The sequence below is a fragment of the Phascolarctos cinereus genome, unplaced genomic scaffold (assembly GCF_003287225.1).
Source record: "Phascolarctos cinereus isolate Bilbo 61053 unplaced genomic scaffold, phaCin_HiC Scaffold_5;HRSCAF=322, whole genome shotgun sequence".
NCBI lineage: Eukaryota > Metazoa > Chordata > Mammalia > Diprotodontia > Phascolarctidae > Phascolarctos > Phascolarctos cinereus.
Genome location: NW_027555958.1, coordinates 353,375,364 through 353,395,452, shown reverse-complemented (window position 1 = coordinate 353,395,452; position 20,089 = coordinate 353,375,364). Strand labels below are relative to the sequence as shown.

Genomic DNA, 20,089 nt, shown 5'->3' with positions numbered 1-20,089 from the left:
AACCTCAGTTTCTTCATCTGTAAAATGAGGTGGGGAGGCTGGTGTTGAACTAGATGATTTTAAGGATCTGGCTTTGAGCTCGAAAAGTCCGTGATTCTATGAACAAGGAAAAAGTAGCTAGCTTCAGATAAAAGTATCACACCACAAACATCACCATAAGAAAATGAAATTGACTGAGACATGGAAACGATTGCAATGAGACAAGAAACAAATTAGTTACATAGGTATATGTATAGTCATTAGTTGACACAGTGTGTAGTCATCAACTGGTTAAGGTTAAAATCAACATTAAAATGAAAGGGAAAAAAATGAGAAGCCATGCCGTTTGTCATAACAACAATTTTAAAAGGCTGTCAAAATAGAAAAAGGATAGTTTTCTCCAGTCTTTTCCCATGGTTTCCCCACAGAGTCCTACCCTTTTGGCACAGATTGTGACTGGATCCTGTAGGGACAGAAAGTTGAGCAAAGGACGCCCAAAGCCATTGTCCACTGAAGCAGGAGCTCAGAGGCACTATAAGGTAAAATTCCTTACCAACAGTGAGTTAGAGACAGTCCTTTGTATATTCTTCCCAGGACATTAACTTGTTTGTCAAATATGCTTCTAGCCCCAGGTAATCTTGCGGTGCGATTCTCGTTTGCCCTCTTCCCCACTCCGAGGTTCTAATGCTTCCAACTATCTATCTATATAAGCAAGCCCCCAAATTCTGGCTTCCTTACAAGCATCTGAGCCAGAAGCCTCTTACCAGGCAACAGCTTTCGGAAAGCTTCTGCCCCTGCCTTGGGTCAGCAGCTCTTTACCTAGTGTAGAAGGATGGCCGGACAGCATGAGGTGCCAAGCACTGACCTGGGAAATGTAAGCACTGCTCCTTGGCAGCATCAGAGCAATCCAAACAGAGAAGATCCAGGAGAATCTGCTGAGGCAGTTGTACCTCACCAAGGTCTCTATCCTGGAGAAGGCAGATGAGGACCTGGTCATCCCGGACCATATTAGGCCTTAATATAGGTCTGATGAAGCGTTGCTCTGAGGCACTTTTCTTCTGTGAGAAGAGATACAGCTAGAGCACTGCGGTAACAGCCTTTTCCAAAACTTTGGCCTTGCTCCTTGTCCTGGGGCACTGCTTGTAAACAGACTGATGATACTTATCTACTCATGTTTTAAAGGGTTGTTGTGAAGATCAAATATGATAATATACATGATATTGCTTTGAAAAGTGTAAAGAGGGTATAAATGTACAAAAGTAAGATATCAGTATGGTCCTCAATTTAAAAAAAATTAATTTTATTTATTTTTCAGTTTCAAATTCTCTTTCTCACTTAGCTTCTGCCTTACCTATTGGGAAAACAAGAAAAACAAAGCCTGTTACAAATATGTATGGTCAAACAAAATAAATGTCCATATTTCCCATGTCCAAAAAATATACTTCAGTTTGCACTGTGACTTCATCATCTCTGTATCTGAGGTAGATAGTATGTTTCATCCTGAGCCCTGAATTGTGATTGGTTCCATTGCGTTGATCAGAGTTCCAAAGTCTTACAAAGTTGTTTGTCTTTACAGTATTGTTATCATTGTGTGAATCGTTCTCCTGGCTCTCATAACTTCACTTTGTAAGAGTCCATACAGGTCTTCACAGGTTTGTCTGAAACCAACCCCTTCATCATTTCTTACAGCACAGTAGTATTCCATTAGGTTCACATACCATAATTTGTGCAGTCATTCACCAGATAATGGCCATCCCATGAGTTTCCAATTCTTTACCACCTCAAAAAGAGCTGCTATAAGTCGTTTTGTACATATGCGCCCCTTTCCCTCTTTCTTTGGTCTCTTTTAGGTATAGACCTAGCAGCAGTATCATTGGGTTATTGTTGGTATGACCAGTTTAAAAGCTTTTTAGGCATATTTCCAAATTGCTTTCCAGAATGGCTGGACCAGTTTACAGCTCCAACAATAACATGTTAATGTATTTGTTTTCCCACCATCCCTCCAGCAATTTGTCATTTTCTTTTTTTGCCAACTTTGCTAATCTGATCAGTATGAGATGGTACCTCAGAGTTGTTTTAATTTCCATTTCTTCAATTATTGCTGACTTAGAGCACTTTTTTATGTGGCCTTGGAGTTGTTGGGCACTCCAGAGATTGAAAATGTGGCCTGGGAATGTGTGTTATAGTGGTAAATTGCAATATGTAGAACTAAATAGAGTATTGGTAAACCAAGGAAAGTGAGAGAGTGGTGGGCAGCCAATCCTGGAATCAGGAAGACCTGAGTTCAAATCTAGCCTCAGACACTTACTAGCTACGTGACCCTGTGCAAGTCACTTAACCCCATTACCTCCAAAAACTTTTAAAAAAGAGAGAAAAAAAAAGAAAGGAAAGTGAGAGAAGTGAGAGAGTAGTGTCCTTAGTAAGTGAGTTCAGTGTGAGGATGATTCCAGTGGCTGTATATGAGAGAAAAAGTAAGTGATCCAACTTTTGCAGAGCAAAAGAATAGAGTTAAGAATCACTGTCATGGAACTGGGTATGATAGACCTTGGGAGAAGTAGGGCCATGGCCTCATTTCTTGTGCTTTCCTTCAACTGTGTTGAGGCCTATAAGGTTAGATTCTCTACAGTGACTTCTGAGCTCTTCGTAGTTTACAAGGTATTTTTCAATAGTATTAATAATGGCTAGCATTCATATAACTCGTCAAGGTTTGCAAAGAGCTTTAAGTACGTTATTTCCTTTGGTTCTCACAACACCCTTGTGAAGTGGATGCTACCATCCCAATTTTATAGATGAAGAAATTGAAGCTCAGTGAGGTTAAATGACAGAGCTACCGAGTATCTGAGGCAGAATTTGAATTCAGGTCTTCTTAATTCCAAGTTCAGTGCTCTATATCCACTGTGCCTCTGAGCTGCTTCTTAAATCATTTACCTTTTTTGAGACTTAGTTTCCTCAGCTGTAAAATAAAGGGGCTGAATTAGATGGCATGTGAGATCTCTTCCAGCTCTAAATCTATGATTCTAAATCCAGCCTCTGATACTTCCTAGCTATGTGACCTTGGGCCAGTCACTTAACCTCTGTTGGCCTCAGTTTCCTCAATTGCAAAATAGGGATAATAATTGCACTGATCTTTCAGGATTATTGTGACAATAAAACGAGATGATATTTGTAAAGCACTTAGCACAGTGCCTGGCACATGGTAGGCATTTAATAAATGCTTGTTTCCTCCCTTAACAACTTTATGAGGTAGATAATACCAATGTCCTTATTTTACGTTGGATTCAAAGGAAGCAGGAAACTACAACATGGTGTATATACCTGTGTCTATGGGAGCAGGGTAAAGATGTCTCTTTGCCTTAGGGATGGGAGACCATGACTTCTGTCTTCCTCTCCTGTCTTTTCCCTTCTCATCTAACCTCCCTACGCTTTAGGAATAAGATTTGCCTTAGCTTCTTTGGCCTGACTGTTGTCTTCCCACTTCTCCAAAATCTCATTGATTCATTCTTTCTAGTTCCCTTTGGGATCAGCAAGATATTGCAGTTTTATTGGCTTTTTAATTTTTCATTTATCTGCTTTTAAAAAATTAATATATTTTTCTTTTTTACCATAAACATTCCCTTTTAGTAACTGTGGCTTAGCAAAAAAAAAAAAAAAAAGGTTGGAGTAAATGTTTTCTAAGGTCCCTTTTATTTCTTAGTCATGTGATCCTATTCTAGGCTTGAGACTACAAAGGAAGGGGTGCTAAATTACAGTAGCCAAGTAGGAGCTGCTTAATTGCCATTGACATGAATAGGTGTTAATTTCACAGGATCAGAACTCAGGTTGTCTATTTCCCAGTACAATGAATTTTATCACCATTGGGCAGCCTCTGTTCTCCATTCTTGAAGACCTAAATCTCCCTCTTTCTTTAAAATTTTAACAATTCTCTTCATGTTTCTCCTTTTGAAGTATTAGGGTCCCTAGATATCTGGGCATACAGCCTTATAAAAATTAGGTACTTAATGTGTATTGTATTGTATTGAATTGAATTGAATTCAGCTGAAGCACAGAATGAAACAATCAATTTTTAAATTTATTTCTCTTAGCTAGATTAGACACTATACTTTCCAAAGGGCCACAGCAGAACAGAAATGTGTTTCAGGTCACTGCCTTAGAGTCAGCATTGTTTTCTCCAGACCTCATAGGAAGACTTTGCTTGTCCGGTCTAGGCTGGTTCATCTTTCCTTCCAAGCAAGCCTAACTGAGAATGTTCCTGAGAGTCACACAGTATAGCTAAGCATGGCTGTAAGAATGAGACTCACTGCAAATAATCGGTTCCATCTGTGTTTGGCTTGTTACCAACTTAATGGATGATAGGCTCTACTGTCACCGACAGCCCCCACTTTTCTTAATATATACATTTCTACTAAATTCCTGATATTCTTCCACTTCCCGTTATGTTTTATCCCCCTACTAGACTGTAAGTTTCATGAAGACAGGTTCATAAGGATCATGCCTTGTCTAAACTTTGAAACAGTGCCCAGAATATTTCTCTAAACACAGCAGGCATTTTTAAAATGTTTGTTGAACTAAATTATATGTGCATGAGCATCTCAAGGTTTCCCAGAAGTCCCAACAACTAAAGCTAACATGTCCACTAAACTTTCGTCTCTGAACTTGGATCATGACTGAGACTAAGAAGCAAGAAAACAGTGGATTTTGATCTGAGACGAGTACCACGTAAGGAAAATCTGTAAGTGGGTGGGAAAAGTAAAGCACTTTTCACACATCTTCCTCTTTCTCCTTTCTATTGCTTCCCAAGACAACAAAAGCAAAACTATCTGGGAATGAACTGATAGAGTGTTAACTTTCTTATGACTGGTAGTTTGGGGTTTTTTTTAACATCCTTTTAATTTTCAGTTCCCGATTCTCTTCCTCCCTCCAGAGCCTCCCTCACCCATTAGAAGGCAATCCATATGATACCCATTATACATGTGAAGTCGTAGAAAAAAATATTTCCATATTGTTCATATTGAAAAAAAAAACAGCATACACAAAAAGTGAAAAACAGTATGCTTCAATCTGTTTTCAGAGTTCATCAGTTCACTCTCTAGAGGTGGACAGCATTTTCATCATGAATCTTTTGGAATTGTCGTGAATCACTGTATTGATCAGAGTAGCTAAGTCTTTCACAGTTGATTATTATAACAAAATTACTGTTACCGCATACATTGTTTTCCTGGTTCTGCTCACTTTGCTTTGCATCAGCTCATATATGTCTTCCCAGGTTTTTTTGAAAGCATCCTGCTCATCACTTCTTATAGCACAGTAATATTCCATCACAATCATATTCTACAACTTGTTTAGCCATTCCCCGATTGATAGTCATCTCCTCAATTTCTAATTCTTTGCCACCACAAAAAGAGCTTCTATAAATATTTTTTTGTACATATGGGTCCTCTTCCTTTTTCTTTGATCTCTTTGGGATACAGACCTAGGAGTGATATTGCTGGGTAAAAGGGTATGCACAGTTTTAGAGCCCTTTGGGTACAGTTCCAAATTGTCTTCCAGAATGGTTGGATCAGTTCACAACTCTGCCAATAGTGCATCAATATACCTATTTTTCCACATCCCATCCAGCATTTGCCATTTTCCTTTTCTATCATGTCAGCTAGGCTGATAGCTATGAGTGATACCTCAGAGTTGTTTAATTTGAATTTCTCTAATTATTAGAGATTTAAGAACATTTTATATGACTATTGATAACTTTGATTTCTTTTTCTGAAAACTGCTTGTTCATATTCTTTGACCATCTATCAATTGGGGAATGGCTCTTATTTTTAGAAATTTCACCCAGTTCCCCATATATTTGAGAGATGAGACCTTTGTCAGAGAAACTTGCTGTGAAATTTCCCCCCTAGTTTCCTACTTTCTTTCTAATTTAGGCTGCATTGGTTTTATTTATGCAAAAACGTTTTGAATTTAATGTAATCAAAATTATCCACTTTACCTCTCATGATCCTTTCTATCTCTTATTTGGTCATGAATTCTTCCTTATCCATAGATCTGACAGTTAATATTTTCTATGCTCCCCTAATTTGCTTAAGATGTAACCCTTTCTGTCTAAATCATATACCCATTTTGACCTTAACTTTATACACTATATCATCAGATGTTGGTCTATACCTAGTTTCTGCCGGACTGCTTTCTGGTTTTCTCTGGCTGGTTAAAAGTTACATCTGAAGGGCAACTAGATGGCACAGTGGATACCGCACCAGCCCTGGAGTCAGGAAGACCTTAGTTCAAATCTGGTCTCAGATCAGACACTTGACACTTACTAGCTGTGTCACTTAACCCCTGATAGCCTCACAAAAAAAAAAAAGTCACATCTGAAGAAAATTCAGGGCATTTCTTTCTTATCTCACACCCAAGAAACTATAGTTAACTATACAATGGAAGTAAAGGACTTACCAAAAGCTACAATTGAAATGTAATGCTTTACTCTAGACAAGGTCTTGGACATAACTTGCATGACTTATGTCTCATTGAGGCTACAATCCTTTCTGAGGAAACTTTGAGCACCTAGCAAAATATCTTCCTCAGAGCACATGTCCCTCTAGCAAAGGAAGCTAGCTTTCATAGGTCATAGTATCTTAATTTATGACTCAGTGTCTAAAATATAGTTCAGTATCTAAGTTATGATTGTAAACAGGTCACCATGTTCAGGCTTCCACCTTTCACAAAGTTTAACTTTTTATGGCTTTTCACTTATTGCCATATTTTATGGCTTTTTCCCAATCAGGATTCCACGGCGTCCTAATTGGTGTCCCCTGCCCACTCCAGTGGATTCTACACATGGCTACCAAAGGGACTTTTAAGCACAGATGTCAATGTGCGACTCTTCTACTCAGTCAACTGCAGTGTCTTCATAATGCCTCCAGGATAAAATACAAACTCTATTTAGCTTTTAAAGTCCTACAAAAGGGCAGCTAGGTGGCACAGTGGATAGAGCACCGGCCCTGGCTTCAGGTGGACCTGAGCTCAAATCCAGCCTCAGACATATAACTCTTACTAGCTGTGTGACCCTGTGCAAGTCACTTAACCCCAATTGAAAAAAAAAAGTCCTACAAAAGCTGGTTTCGACCTACCTTTCCAGCTTCATTGCATATTTCTACTGTCTTCTCCAACTCTGAGATCCAAACAAGCTGGCTTTCTCTGTTCCTCACACATTTCTCATCTCCAAGTCTTTGCACTATTTTGTCCTGCATGCCTGGAATGTATTCCCTCCTTACTCCACAGAGTTCCTTTTCTTCCTGTGAGATGCAATTCAAAAAATAATTTTCTGTAGGAAGCCTTTCTTGAGCCCAAGATCAAGTACTCAGGAGAGAGTACTCTCCATTTCAAAATCCTTCATGTTGAACTGCTTTGTATTTATTCATTTTATATGTACACTGTATGTATTTTTATGTGTACTTGTCTCTCCCATTAGAATATAAGTGCCTTAAGACTAGTTATTATTTCATTCTTTGTCTTTGTATCCCCAGCACCTTGTAGGGCCCGGCACATAGCAAGGGCTTAATAGATACTTGTTGATTGATGGAATGAAGAATAGATCATGCCAGAAGTCTATTTCCTTTTTTGATGTAATTAACAATAGAAAACTGCCATAGAGCTAGCTTGTCTATGTTTTAGCAAACTACTTTGTAACACCTATTACTATTCTTATGGAGAGGTGTAGGTTAGATAACATCACAAGCTCAGAGATGGATGGATGTCAGCGTGGAAGGAGATCTCTAGTATAGCGTCTTAGAGATTTATTCTGGGTCCTGTCTTAGCATCTTTATCAGATTTGCAAATGGCATAAAACTGGGAGGGATAATTAACAGATTGGATGACAGAGTCAGTTTCAAAAAGACCTCAATAGATTAGAATGTTGAGCCAAATCTAGTAGAATACAGTTTAATTAGGATAAATGTAAACTCTTACACTTGCATTTTAAGAAGTCAAGTTGGGAGAGACGTGTTTAGATAGCAGTCTATCTAAAAAAATCTAAGGGTTTTAATGAACTGCAAGCTCAATAGAACCAAAAAAAGCTAATGTGGTCTTGGGTTGCTTGGGATAACCCTAGGCAACAAGGGGTAAAGATAATAATTTACTTAAAAAAAAATACAAAATTAATTGAAACAAAATTAATAAAAGTTCCAGAATATAAAGTAAGTCCACATAAATCATCAGCATTCCTATATATTACCAACAAAATACAGCAGGAAGAGAGCTAGAAAGCTGTCTGACATGGGGCAAATCACTTAACTTCATCTGAATGTAAGTCCTATCACAAAGCTCATTGGTATGGGACTCTCTCTTTATAGGTAGAAATGAGTGCCCCGTCCTGCTGGAGGGTTGGGGCAGTGTTGGTGAGAATTGGGAAAGCTCCCAGTCTTCCCCAGTCCTCTTCTCCAAGCTTCAAGTCTTCTTTGAGCTTTGAGTGGCTTCTGGTGCTTCTGGCTTCCAGTTTCAAGAGGGAAAATGGAAGAGGCCAACTCCACTTCAGGTTTCTCAAGGAGAATGAGATCAACTGGCAATCTCTCTCATGCTCCTGTCCCTGGCTACACTAGAGACAGCAGAGTGTTTCCCCTTGGGTATGATCCAGGACTCTCTTCAGGTTGAGCTGATATCTCTGTCTCAATGGAAGAGCTCCTTCACTCAGTATTGTCTTGTATATATTCTCCTATGAATACCTTCTTTGATTTGTTTTGCCATGACTTGGATAAATGAGTTTCTTGGCTATTTGCTAAGTATGTTCATTGTGGAATTGATATTTGGTGGAAAAGGGGTCAAGCCTTGGATTTAGAGCTTAGGATCTCCTTTCCCCCCCAATAATGATGAGACAGAGTGATCAGAAGTTAGACTGAACCCAGTCATATCTCCTAGACTAACAATATTTAAGGGAGTAGATAGCTAGCCTGGTACTCCCCTTCTCTCTGCAGATAGCAGAATGGTCTCAGGCCCCAACTTCCTGCTTCCCTGCCTGGCAGGAATGAAAGTCTTTCCTGAAGTTGGGTGAGAGGAAAGAGGCTAGAGATGTCTATTCTGCATCCTTTTGAGCTATACAATGACAACCCACACCACAGGAAGGGTCTCTCACTACACTCAGGTCTCTTTTCCTACATGTAAAATGGACTAATAATTACCTGCCCTATCTACTTACATCTCATCCCTCCATGGTGATGAGGAAAGTACATTATATCCCATAAAATACTAAATAAATGTAAATTATTATGAGCCAAATCCTAGCGTCTGCCCTCCCCTGATGTAGAGAGTAGAGATGCGAGTTAGGGAAAGTAAGGCCACTGGAGTTACCTCCAATAGCCTCAGAGAACAGACTGTTGGCTGGGTGGGGGTTGGGGAAATGGGCATCAATCCCACCCCTTCCACCAACCTTCTTCCACATATAGGATTCAGTGACTATTTCCCCTGAATGCAATTGTGGCCTTGGATGCACTGGCAGATGGTGTGGTTAAATGGGTTTCTCAAGGCAGCTGGCAACCCATCTGGCTACATAGAACTTATTGGTCAGTAGTAAAAGAAATTAAATTCACCAAACATTTATTGAGCAAATATGCTCAATGTGCAGAAAGTACTCTAACTTGGGAATCAAAAAACCTGGTTTCAACCTATGTGACATTGGTTTTTTCTGTATTGTTTTGTTTTTGGCAGGAAACTCAATGCAGGTAATTTTCTCGGTCAGAAATTTTGTTCTGTCTTCTAATCCTCCCTCCTGTTGTAGAAACTCTAGATACCCCTGGATTCAGAGCAGCTCAATGTGGGTCAATGTCTACTTTCCTGGGGTTTATCATCCATGACTCAAACTTCTGAAAGATCTATGGTTTTCAGTGTTTTTGAGCTTATCAATATGATTGGGGCCTTCTACAGTCACAGGATCATATACATTTACAGGTGGGAGAGGTTGTAGCAGTAATCAAACCCAAGGCTTTCATTTTACAAATGAGGAAATTGAGGTCTAGAGAAGGTAAATGACTTGCTTAGGTCATAAAGATATTAAATGGAAGAGCTGGGATTCAAACCCAGGGCCTTTGACTTCAAATTCAGCACTTCTGGCTGCACCATGCTGCTTCTGTTCATACTAGTGTGGCCCAACTTTCTTTTTCCCCATCAGCAGACATATCTAGACAGTGGCCTGTTGTCTTTATTCAATAAAAGCCATGGAACCTTTATTATACCCTCATAGATGTGCCATATATTGATGACAAAGACAGTCCCTGACCTCAAGAATACGTCTTCCCCACTCAGGTATGATTAAGGAGAGTAAGAGCCAGGGCTATTAGGTGAAGCATTGATCATATCAGAGTAACCAATGAAGAGCACACACCTTTGGGACATAGTGCATTTCAAAGAGTATTGGATTTGAAGTCAGAAAACTGGAATTTGAATCATGGATATTATTTACCAGTGCCTGAATGACTCCAGAAAAGCTGATAGTCTCTCCAGGCCTCGGTTTCCTTATCTATAAAACAAGGGAACTGAATTATGACTTCTAAGGTCCTTTCTCTATACTATATTCCTGTAATCCATCATTTTCCAAAATCTGATCTCGATGCTCCCTGAAGGAACACGAAAATGGACTGTGTATAGGGTTACCTTCTCTCTTTCCCTGCTCCACTCATTTGAGTGAAACTGCTTATCCAGGCCTAGAGGCTGGAACAGAGAGGGAAGACTGAGGCTGAATTTTCCCTTTTCAGTTTATTTGTTTATTTATTTATTTATTTTGGTCTAGGCAATGGGGTTGACTTGCCCAGGGTCACACAGCTAGTAAGTGTTGTGTCTGAGGCCGGATTTGACCTCAGGTCCTCCCGAATCCAGGGCCAGTGCTCTATCCACTGCACCACCTAGCTGCCTCCTTCAGTTTATTTCTTGCTATAATCTCTGTCCATTCTCTCTGACTTCTCTGGCTTTTCCTCTGTGTTATGTGGCTTTGGCCCTAGTCAATCCCAAAAGGGGCAATTTCTAAACTTAAATGTACGGCTATAAATTATTTTGATTTCTTCATTGGAAAACTGCCTATTCATATCCTTTGACACATTTATCAATTAGGAAATGATTCATATTCTTTTAGATTTGACAGAGTTCTTTATATACTTGAGATATGAGACATTTATCTGAGAAACAGTCTACAAATTTCTCCCCCAATTTTCTGCTTTCCTTCCAATCTTGGCAACATTTGTTTTATTTGTATAGAACCTTTTTAATTTAATATAATCAAAATTATCCATTTCACACCTAACTTTGCTCTCTCTATCTCTTGTTTATTGGGAAACTCAGAGAATGTCTGAGGAATAAGTGTCATAGAAAAGACACTATCAGGGGCAGCCAGGTGGCACAGTGGATAGAGCACTGGCCCTGAAGTCAGAAGGACCTGAGTTCAAATGCAGCCTCAGACCAAACACTTGACACTTACTAGCTATGTGACCCTGGGCAAGTCACTTAACCCCAATTGCCTGGGAAAAAAAAAGAAAGAAAAAAAGAAAAGACACTATGATTTTATCTTTTCTCGGATCTTCCAATTTTAGTACTTTTCTTTTTCTGTTAAGACAAAAGTCAGAGGTCCAAAGTTAAAAATATGGGGATATGAATTGTGTTAACCACTCCAGAAGGCAATTTAGAATTATGCTTTTAAAAAGTGGCTAAAGTGTTCATTTGCTTTCATCCAGAACTCTTACTATTTGGCCTAAACCCCAAGGGAGTCAAAGATAGAAAAAGATTTAAATAAATGAATTGTAAAACATTTTAAGTACTATGAGTACGTGCCAAGCATTGGAGATACAAATATAAAATCAAAATAGTCTCTCTCCAACCTCAAGGAGCTTACATTCTATTAGGAAAGACAATACATACAGGAGGGTTTAGTAACAGAGGAGACAGCAAGGCCCATAAGTGCCAGGAGTGTCTGCGTCCCCGGCTGTGGTCTGATGCCGGCAGAGTGTGAAGAGAGAAAGAATCACGGGCCAGGTGAGAGCAGTGAAGAATAAACTCTGTTTATGGATCTGAGGGCTCAGGCTTATATAGTACTGCATCAAGCAATAGTAACATTATTATTCATGAAAAGTACAAATCTAATTAAGTGATTTCCTTACCTCCTTGTACCTTGTCTGTTACATTCTGTCCTGCGTCCTGTCCTGTACCCCATCCGTTTCCTCCCTTCCTGCATCCTGTTCTCAAGAGACGGAACAGGGGATGGTGAGCCGACATCCTGAGTTTCACAGCTGTCAGGCTTAGTACAAGCTGCAGGTAAGACCCAGGCTGGCCTAAGACCTCCAACTCCCCAAAGCCGGCCCTCTACACATAAGTCCTTGGCAGGACAGAGGGAAAGGCTGTAATGCATAGTAGCCTTCCTGTGGTAATAAAGAATTGGAAAGAAAAGAGATAATTAGGGATCGTTTAAGTAAACTGTAGCACACAAATATAACATCATATTACTATTCTGTAGGAAGTAATGGATAATGGGGCAGCTAGGTGGCGCAGTGAATAGAGCACCAGCCCTGGAGTCAGGGGGACCTGAGTTCAAATGCGACCTCAGAAACAAAAAACTCACTAGCTGTGTGACCCTGGGCAAGTCACTTAACCCCATTGCCAAGAAAGAAAGACAGACAGACAGACAGACAGAAAGAAAGAAAGAAAGAAAGAAAGAAAGAAAGAAAGAAAGAAAGAAAGAAAGAAAGAAAGAAAGAAAGAAAGAAAAGGATATAAGGAATTCAAGAATCATGTGAAAATAAATGAACCAATGTGGGGGGAAGTTAGCACAACCAGAAAAAACTACACATAATTACTACAGCATTGTAAGTAAAAAGCACATAAAAATGAAACAGAATATTGTGTAAAACAATAATGATTAAACTTGACCCAGGTGTAGAAAAAAAACCCACTCCTTTCTTTGCAGAAGTGGGGAACTATTTCTGTGGATCACTACACATACTGTCAGATTCAGTTGATAAGTTGGTTAATTTTGATGAAAACTATTCCCCCTCTTTTTTATTTTGCTGACAGAGAATTGAGTACTGGGCTTGAAGTTCAAAATTTAAAGTCTGCCTCAGACATTCACTAGCTTTGTAACCTTGGGCAAGTCAGTTAGCCTCTGTTTTCCTCAGTTTCCTCAAATGTAAAATGAGGACAGTAAGAATACCTCACAGAATTGTTGTGAGAATCAAATGAGATATTTGTGAAGTGCTTGACATAGTGTGTAACACATAGTAAATGCTATAAAATTGTTAGCTAGTATTATTAGCTCTTACAAGGAATAGTTCATTGGTTAGGAGAAGGGTGAGAGTTATTTAGAAATTAAGATGATATAAAAACAAAAAATATTTTTTAAATGGGAAAAATCAAGTTCTTTAAAAAAAACTATTGGGAGACTTTAACTCAAAGAATATTAATAGGAAGGTTGTACCATTCTTCAGAAGTCAAGGAGAAAGTACCTGCCCTGCCCCATTCCCCCTTCATTCCACTGAGGTCAGTTAGCATAGAGGCTTTCCTTTTCCCCCAATCAGGAAAGCTCTGGGTTAACACTTTCCCTTCCTTCCCAGCCCCCACATCTGTGGGAAACAATACTAGAGGTGGTCGAGTAGCAAGAACAATGAAAACATTGGACCAACGCACATTTGGCCCAAAGACAATTCGGATCTTGACTTGAATATCAGCACTTGGCTCTAAGAAGAAAAAAAATGAGGCTTTCCAACTGTTTTTCTCCCTTTTTTTCTAAGTCCCAGCTTGTAAAATCTTGGGGGTTTTTTGTGGAACATACCCTGGAGTCTACTTTGGCTTCCCCTAGTCATTACTTCATTATAACTTCTAAAACAAAATAAATGTTTTGCCTTTCAATCTCAGATGCCCTGTAATTTTCCTGCCATTGTCCAGGTGTGAACTGGATGGAGTTCATGGGTGAATTAGACTGGCTTGAATATTACTTCTTCTGTCTTCCTCTAAGGTGGGAAAAGCAGATCAGACATCTTTTTGGAGTGAAATGTAATAAGCTCCTCAGAAATCACAGATGGGTATTGTTCACAATGCAGAAGGTACTAAATATCTCCACAGCTGAATGGGACAAAAAGTCCCTAAACTAAACGAAGTCATGGTCATAAGCATCGTGAGGATTGAGATGCCGAATTCACTGTGCCCTATATTTGGAGACAGGGTCAGAAGGTGTTTGTATAGCACATTGGAAACATCCCCATGTTGTTGCCAAGGCATGATGACACTTTCCACAGAATCACAAAGTTGGGTAAGTTTGCCATAGGCAAGGGCTGGAGCCCTTCCTCGATTTCTCCTGACATTTTGAGGGTACTAGTGAAGTGGTCCACCTGTCACTTCTTGACATTACCACATGATCAGTCCATCTTCCCTTCCTGTCATACATTCCTTTGCTAACATTTACTCCTGGATTTCTTCGAAGTTTTTCATTGGTTACCTGTTGCATCCTATTCACTCTACCACCCTCCCTGTGCTTTTTCAATGTAATATATCCATCTTTAATTTAGGGGAGGGGGGAGACTGTTGTATTCCACGCATCTCTACCATGCTTTCCTTCTATTAAGTCTAAATCTTTTTCTCTGCAACTACATTGTTCACAGTACCGCTCTCTGGGCCCAAGGAGAACAAGCAAAACCACTTTTTCATATGACAGTCCTTCAGATACATGGTAGATAGCCATCACATTCTGGAAGTCTCTTTTTCAGGACAAACTACTGCAGTCCGTTCAACTAATCCTCATGAGACATGGCCTCCAGGTCCTTCATCAAACTGATGACCCTCTTCTGTGTTCTTTTCTATGACCTTCCTAAAATAGGGTGCCTGAACTGAGCAGAATACTCCAGATAGGGTCTGAGCAGTGGCAAGATTGGTCTTGGATTCTACGCCTTTGTTAATGAAGCCTAAAGCTGTCTGAATTGGAGGTCCACTAAATCCCCCACCCCCGTCTTTTTTTCCTCCTTCTTTAAAATACTAAAAAAAAATTTTTTTTTCCAAATAACACAAACCCACCTTCTCTCTACCTCATTGGGGGGGAAACCCCCCAGCAACAAACCCTAATGTTTCTAACAGATATGTATAATAGTCCAGCGAAACAAATCCAGCATTGGCCATAGCCACTATGTAGCCTGAGTCCATCACCTCCCTCTCTGTCTGGGGGGTGGGCTCCCCAGACCCTTGTCAAAGGATGGACGTGTGTGCTACAGTTACCCAAAAATAACACTCAGAGATTTTCTAGGTATAAAGTGAAAGATTTATTACATTCTAGGGAGGAGTGGGCGTCTGCTTCCGTCCGGCAGTCCAAGCCAATCGAGGGGAGGCACAAAGGTCAGAGCAAAGGTTATATAGTCCTAATGCAGAGACACCCACCCACCACTGGCTCTAAATTCCCATTGGACAGGAATTTCAGCCTTATAATCTAAAACGCGAAAATCTACCCCAGAAACAAGGAATCTCATTATAATACTACCAAACCTAGCTATTTTATCCTTATTTAGCATTAGCCATTACCTAATACTAATGTAACAGTACAGATCATGTGTTTTTCCAGGAACTTGAAACTTGGGCCTATTCAGGCTAGCTAACCAACCTTGAGTTTCTAACAGTCTACAAAACTGTTACACTCAGTCCATCTGAGAGATCTCACACTATTTACATTGTCTCACTCAGACAGATTTGGGGTCAGAGGACCTGGATTCAAACCAAAATAATCATTTATTATCTGTGTGGCTTGGTCAGTTACTTCATGTCTCTAGGTCTCGGCTTCCTCTTCTCTAATATGCAGGGGTCGGAATCCTAGCGCTAAATCTGGGAATCTTAACATAACGGATACAACCACGTTGCCCTCTTTGTCTAGGGCAAAGAACTACCGGCCAAAGAGATAGTAGATTCTGCGCAGGCGCGACAAACAGCGTGGGTGGGGGGTGGCTCACAGACAAAGCGCCGAGAGCCAGGAAGCAGCGGAAGGTGCCTCGCGCCTTCCGCTCTTCCGTCACCAACTACTAAACATCCGGCTCTTCCTCACTCCTCCCCCCTCCTCTTTCTCCTCCCGTTCCTTCTGCTCTCGCGGCATCTCCGGGGACGAGAAGTGCGCCGAGACTTCTGGTGATGCGCCGACTGGAGGGAACAGCCCGTGGGCAAACTGCGCAGTAGCGCAGTCGCGAGGCGTGCCAGAGACGGTTGGGGCGGCTTACTTCCGCGCGTGCGCGAGGTTTGGGCGGCCCTGATGTAGCTTTTTTCTAGCCGAGGCGGTGCGTGCCTATGTTGGCGAGGTGACCACGCAGGGACTCTGGGGAGGAGGGCAGGTAAGGGAGGAACAAAGGGCCGCAGTCCCCGCTGTCTAGTTTGACTCCTGACCCTGGCCTGGTGAAAGGGGCCCGCTGCAGCCTGAGAGGACCTCCGGCCTGAGGGGCCGCCGAGGCCTTGTGGGCTTCGGCCGGGAGAGGGAGAAGAGCCCCTCAAAGGTAGCCCTGGAATGGATCGCAGAGGTAATCGAGGGCCTCGGTCAAACTCAAATAGGAACGGGGTCCGCAAAGCGTGTGTAAGATACCCGTGGGCCTCATAGTGACTTGGTTGGTTATGTCTCGGCCGCAGCCCCGGGTGTAACGTCTTACCAGGCGAAGTTTTTCCCTGCACTTTGAAAATGGGGAGAGGGGAAAATGGCCTCCATAATTGTTTCGAGTTGTATTGTTATCCACGATAAGATACAGGGAAAGGTCTAATTGAATGGAAGTTGCAGCACGAGGGGACATTAAGTAGAGGAAATAATTTTGCTAGGATTAGAGAGAATGTAAGTTTTTGAGGTACTGACTAATCTGCCAGGAGTAGTTTGAGTTTGTTAATATTATTAATAGCAAAATGAGGATCAGTAGCACTCATCTCACAGAGTTAGGTTCTTAATAAATGCTTAGTTAGCCCCCAACCCTATGTGCTGGGCACTGTGCTGAGTGCTTTACAGATATTGTCTTCTGAGATCCTGAATCTGAAAGATTAACCCTAACAAATTACCTTTCGCCCTAGGCTTTTAAGATTATAGTTAATGCTTTTAAAAAGGAATTTCTGAGTTTTCTTAATTGTGTTCATTAGGTGATCATCCTGTTACAGTGAAACTACCACCTCAAGGCAGCACAAAACATCTGTGAAAATACTGATTACTGAGTTCAATTTCGACTTTATTATCAGTTCAAAATGTGTCTTATATCTGTAGAAACAAAGCCAAAAGCAACCCAAGATATTCTAAGAAAACTAGTTTGGATACTAGGTACTCTAAAGGATGTAAAGAAAGATGTGATTTCAGTCAAAGAAAGTTGTAAGAAAATAAAGAGAAATTATACAGAAATGAACATCCTCATGGATAAAATGTTGCTGGAAACAGCAGAAATGAGAAGTGGTCTAGTACAGCAAAAAATAGACAGGGGAAAGAAAATGGAAGAACAAGTTCGTAATGTAACACAACTAGAAAACCAGTTGGTAAAAGTGCAAGAAAAAGTGACCAACCTTGAAGATAGCTGCAAAGAAGCAAGCCTCAGAATAATTGGCATATCTGAGGGTATTGAAAGGGAAAGGAATCTGAATCTTGTTAAGCTGAGGAAATAATTCAAGAGAATTTTCCCTAATTGACATCCTGAAATAAGAAAAATAATTCACTCCCAACAAGAAGGAAACCTGAAATCCAAGTGTAAGGCACATTCTCATCAGACTTTAAAATCCAAGTCAGAATCTTCTAAGCCTTGAGAAGAAGAAATCATATCAGAAAACACTGATCTACATTTTGTCATACTTTGTAGTTAAAACTATGGAAAAATAGTGATGTTGACACAGAATGGAAAACTAAAAGATAAGGACTTGGATTCTAGAGTCAGACTTGCAGCAAACCTACACATTCTTTTTGAAGGCAGAAGAATGATGTTTAAAAATTCAGCCTTCAAAGAATTCCTTGACAAAAGACTACAACTATAAAGGACTTTTTGAGAAGAGGGGAAACCAGGACTCCCTTGGGTGGATAAGTAGTTAAGATATTCAGCAAAGAGTTCCTAAATTGTGTTGTTAAGGATAGTTTTGATTATAAAAAAAAGTTTACAGTTTCTTAAATGTAAAATTTAACATAAAGCATTAATTAAACTACTGTGTTTGGAATACTCCTAATAAAATATAAGGTTTCTCCTTACTAGTCTGGTAAGATTGTTTCTTATGTAATATTAGTTTTGATGATAAAAATAGATGACATTTTAGAAGAGAATGTGGAAAAGAGCAGATTATTTCCGTAATGGAGCCTTCTATCTTTGACTAAGTTGAAAGGTAAGAGAAAGGATAAGAAAATCTTAATTATTGTAACACTACCTTTCTATAGGAGACACATAATCCAAAAAGATATATTGGGAAGATAACACCATAGGAAAGATAATATTTATCATGCTTTGGGCAAGCAGAAGATAAAGAGTAGCTAATGAAAAGATTAAATCAGTTAATGTTTTCACTGTTTGGATTTAACTTTAAGGGAGATAAGACTGTTAGTTAATGGTAAAAGTAATAGCAAACAACATAACAGGTTAAAAACAATATTTAGGAGAATAAGTAGAAGTCATACCTCTATCACGTATTTCCTGATAATTTTAACAACAGTTTTAAAATTACATTATTAGGTTATTTATGGTAGATCAAGGGAAACTGGTAAATTGTAAAATCAGACTGAATGGTTTGCCGAATTCTAACATGAAGATGTTAGAAAAAACATGGAAAAAATTAAAGTGCACATTTTTCAAGTATATAGTAACTTGCAAAATTGTACTTTCTCACAGAGAAGGCTCAAGGAAATCTGAAAAACTGAATTCTATATACTGTGTTTTCAGACCAAAATAAAATAGGAACATTTATAGAAGGCTACATGTAGAATAAGAGGATTAGTTGATTCAAAGAAGAAAAAAGAAAAATAGAGCACAAATACAACAACCTATAAGATGACAGTGATAGAGATTTATGGCATTAAATGCCTATATTAATAATAAAAATTTAAAAATAAAACTTTTAAAGACATTTTAAAAGGTTAATAGAGAAAAATAAGAGAGAAGGTTTTATTTTAGAAGAGCAATCAGAAAAAAATGGATCTGTGATTCCATTACTTCTTTAATGTAGCTTAAGAATTCCTATCTGTGCTTTCTCATTCTGTGGAACAGAAAAAAGACAAAAACAAAAACATTGTCCTTGTCCTCTCACTAATCTTGCTAAGGAGAGACTTGGAATGAGTTTTGGGCCTTCTAGGTCTCAATATTATATAGGTAACAAAGCCATAAGTGGTCTTGTCCATTAGTCTTTTTCTTTTGTCCATTTGCAGTCACACACCTCCAGTAAGATCTTTTACACTTATGTTCAGTTCTTCATTGTAATATTCTGTAAACAGGTATTTCTTCATTGTCTTTTGGATGACATGTAATTTTGAGTCTTCAGAAATTGTTTTCATTATTGTACCCCATGAAGAACAGACTCTTCATTTTGATCTTCAGTGTGATAAATTTTTAAAAACAAGAATTGTTTTTTTCATAAAGACTACTAAAATTGATAAACTCTTAGTTAATAACAAGAAGGAACATATTTCCAAAATAAAAGATAACAATGAATTTAAAATTAGGGAAGTTTTTGAGGAAATATTATATTTACACAACTGTATATGTCATAGTAATAGTTTTGATTACACAGCTATATGTCATAATGATATTTGAAAGTGGCAAAACTTATAATAATGCCCAAATTGATTTATAAAATGCAATTAAATACCAATCATTGCCAGTGAGGCTACTTTATAGAAGTAGGTAAAATGACAACCAACTTTATATTGAAGAACAAATGATTTAAGGGCAGCTAGGTGGCACAGTGGATAGTGCACCAACCCTGAAGTTAGGGGTATCCTAGTTCAAATCCAGCCTCAGACCAAACACTTGACACTTACTAGCTGTGTGACCCTGGGCAACTCACTTAATCCCGATTGTTGAGGGCTTGCACTGATGGGTTTGAGGATATAGGTCATGTCGGGATGTTCCTGTTCCTGTCCATTATCTCAGAGCTGTCTAGGTCAGAATGTAGGCTCTCTAACCTCTTCTAG

The 20,089-nt window shown here is 39.4% G+C and overlaps 1 long non-coding RNA gene across 1 annotated transcript; it reads left to right on the top strand.

Moving 5' to 3' along the window:
- The first annotated feature begins 15,786 nt into the window (after window positions 1–15,786).
- LOC110205521 (uncharacterized) lies at window positions 15,787–18,160 on the top strand. Its single transcript, XR_002323599.2, has 2 exons — window positions 15,787–16,298; window positions 17,080–18,160. It is a non-coding gene; the product is annotated as an uncharacterized LOC110205521 (long non-coding RNA).
- Window positions 18,161–20,089: the final 1,929 nt, after the last annotated feature.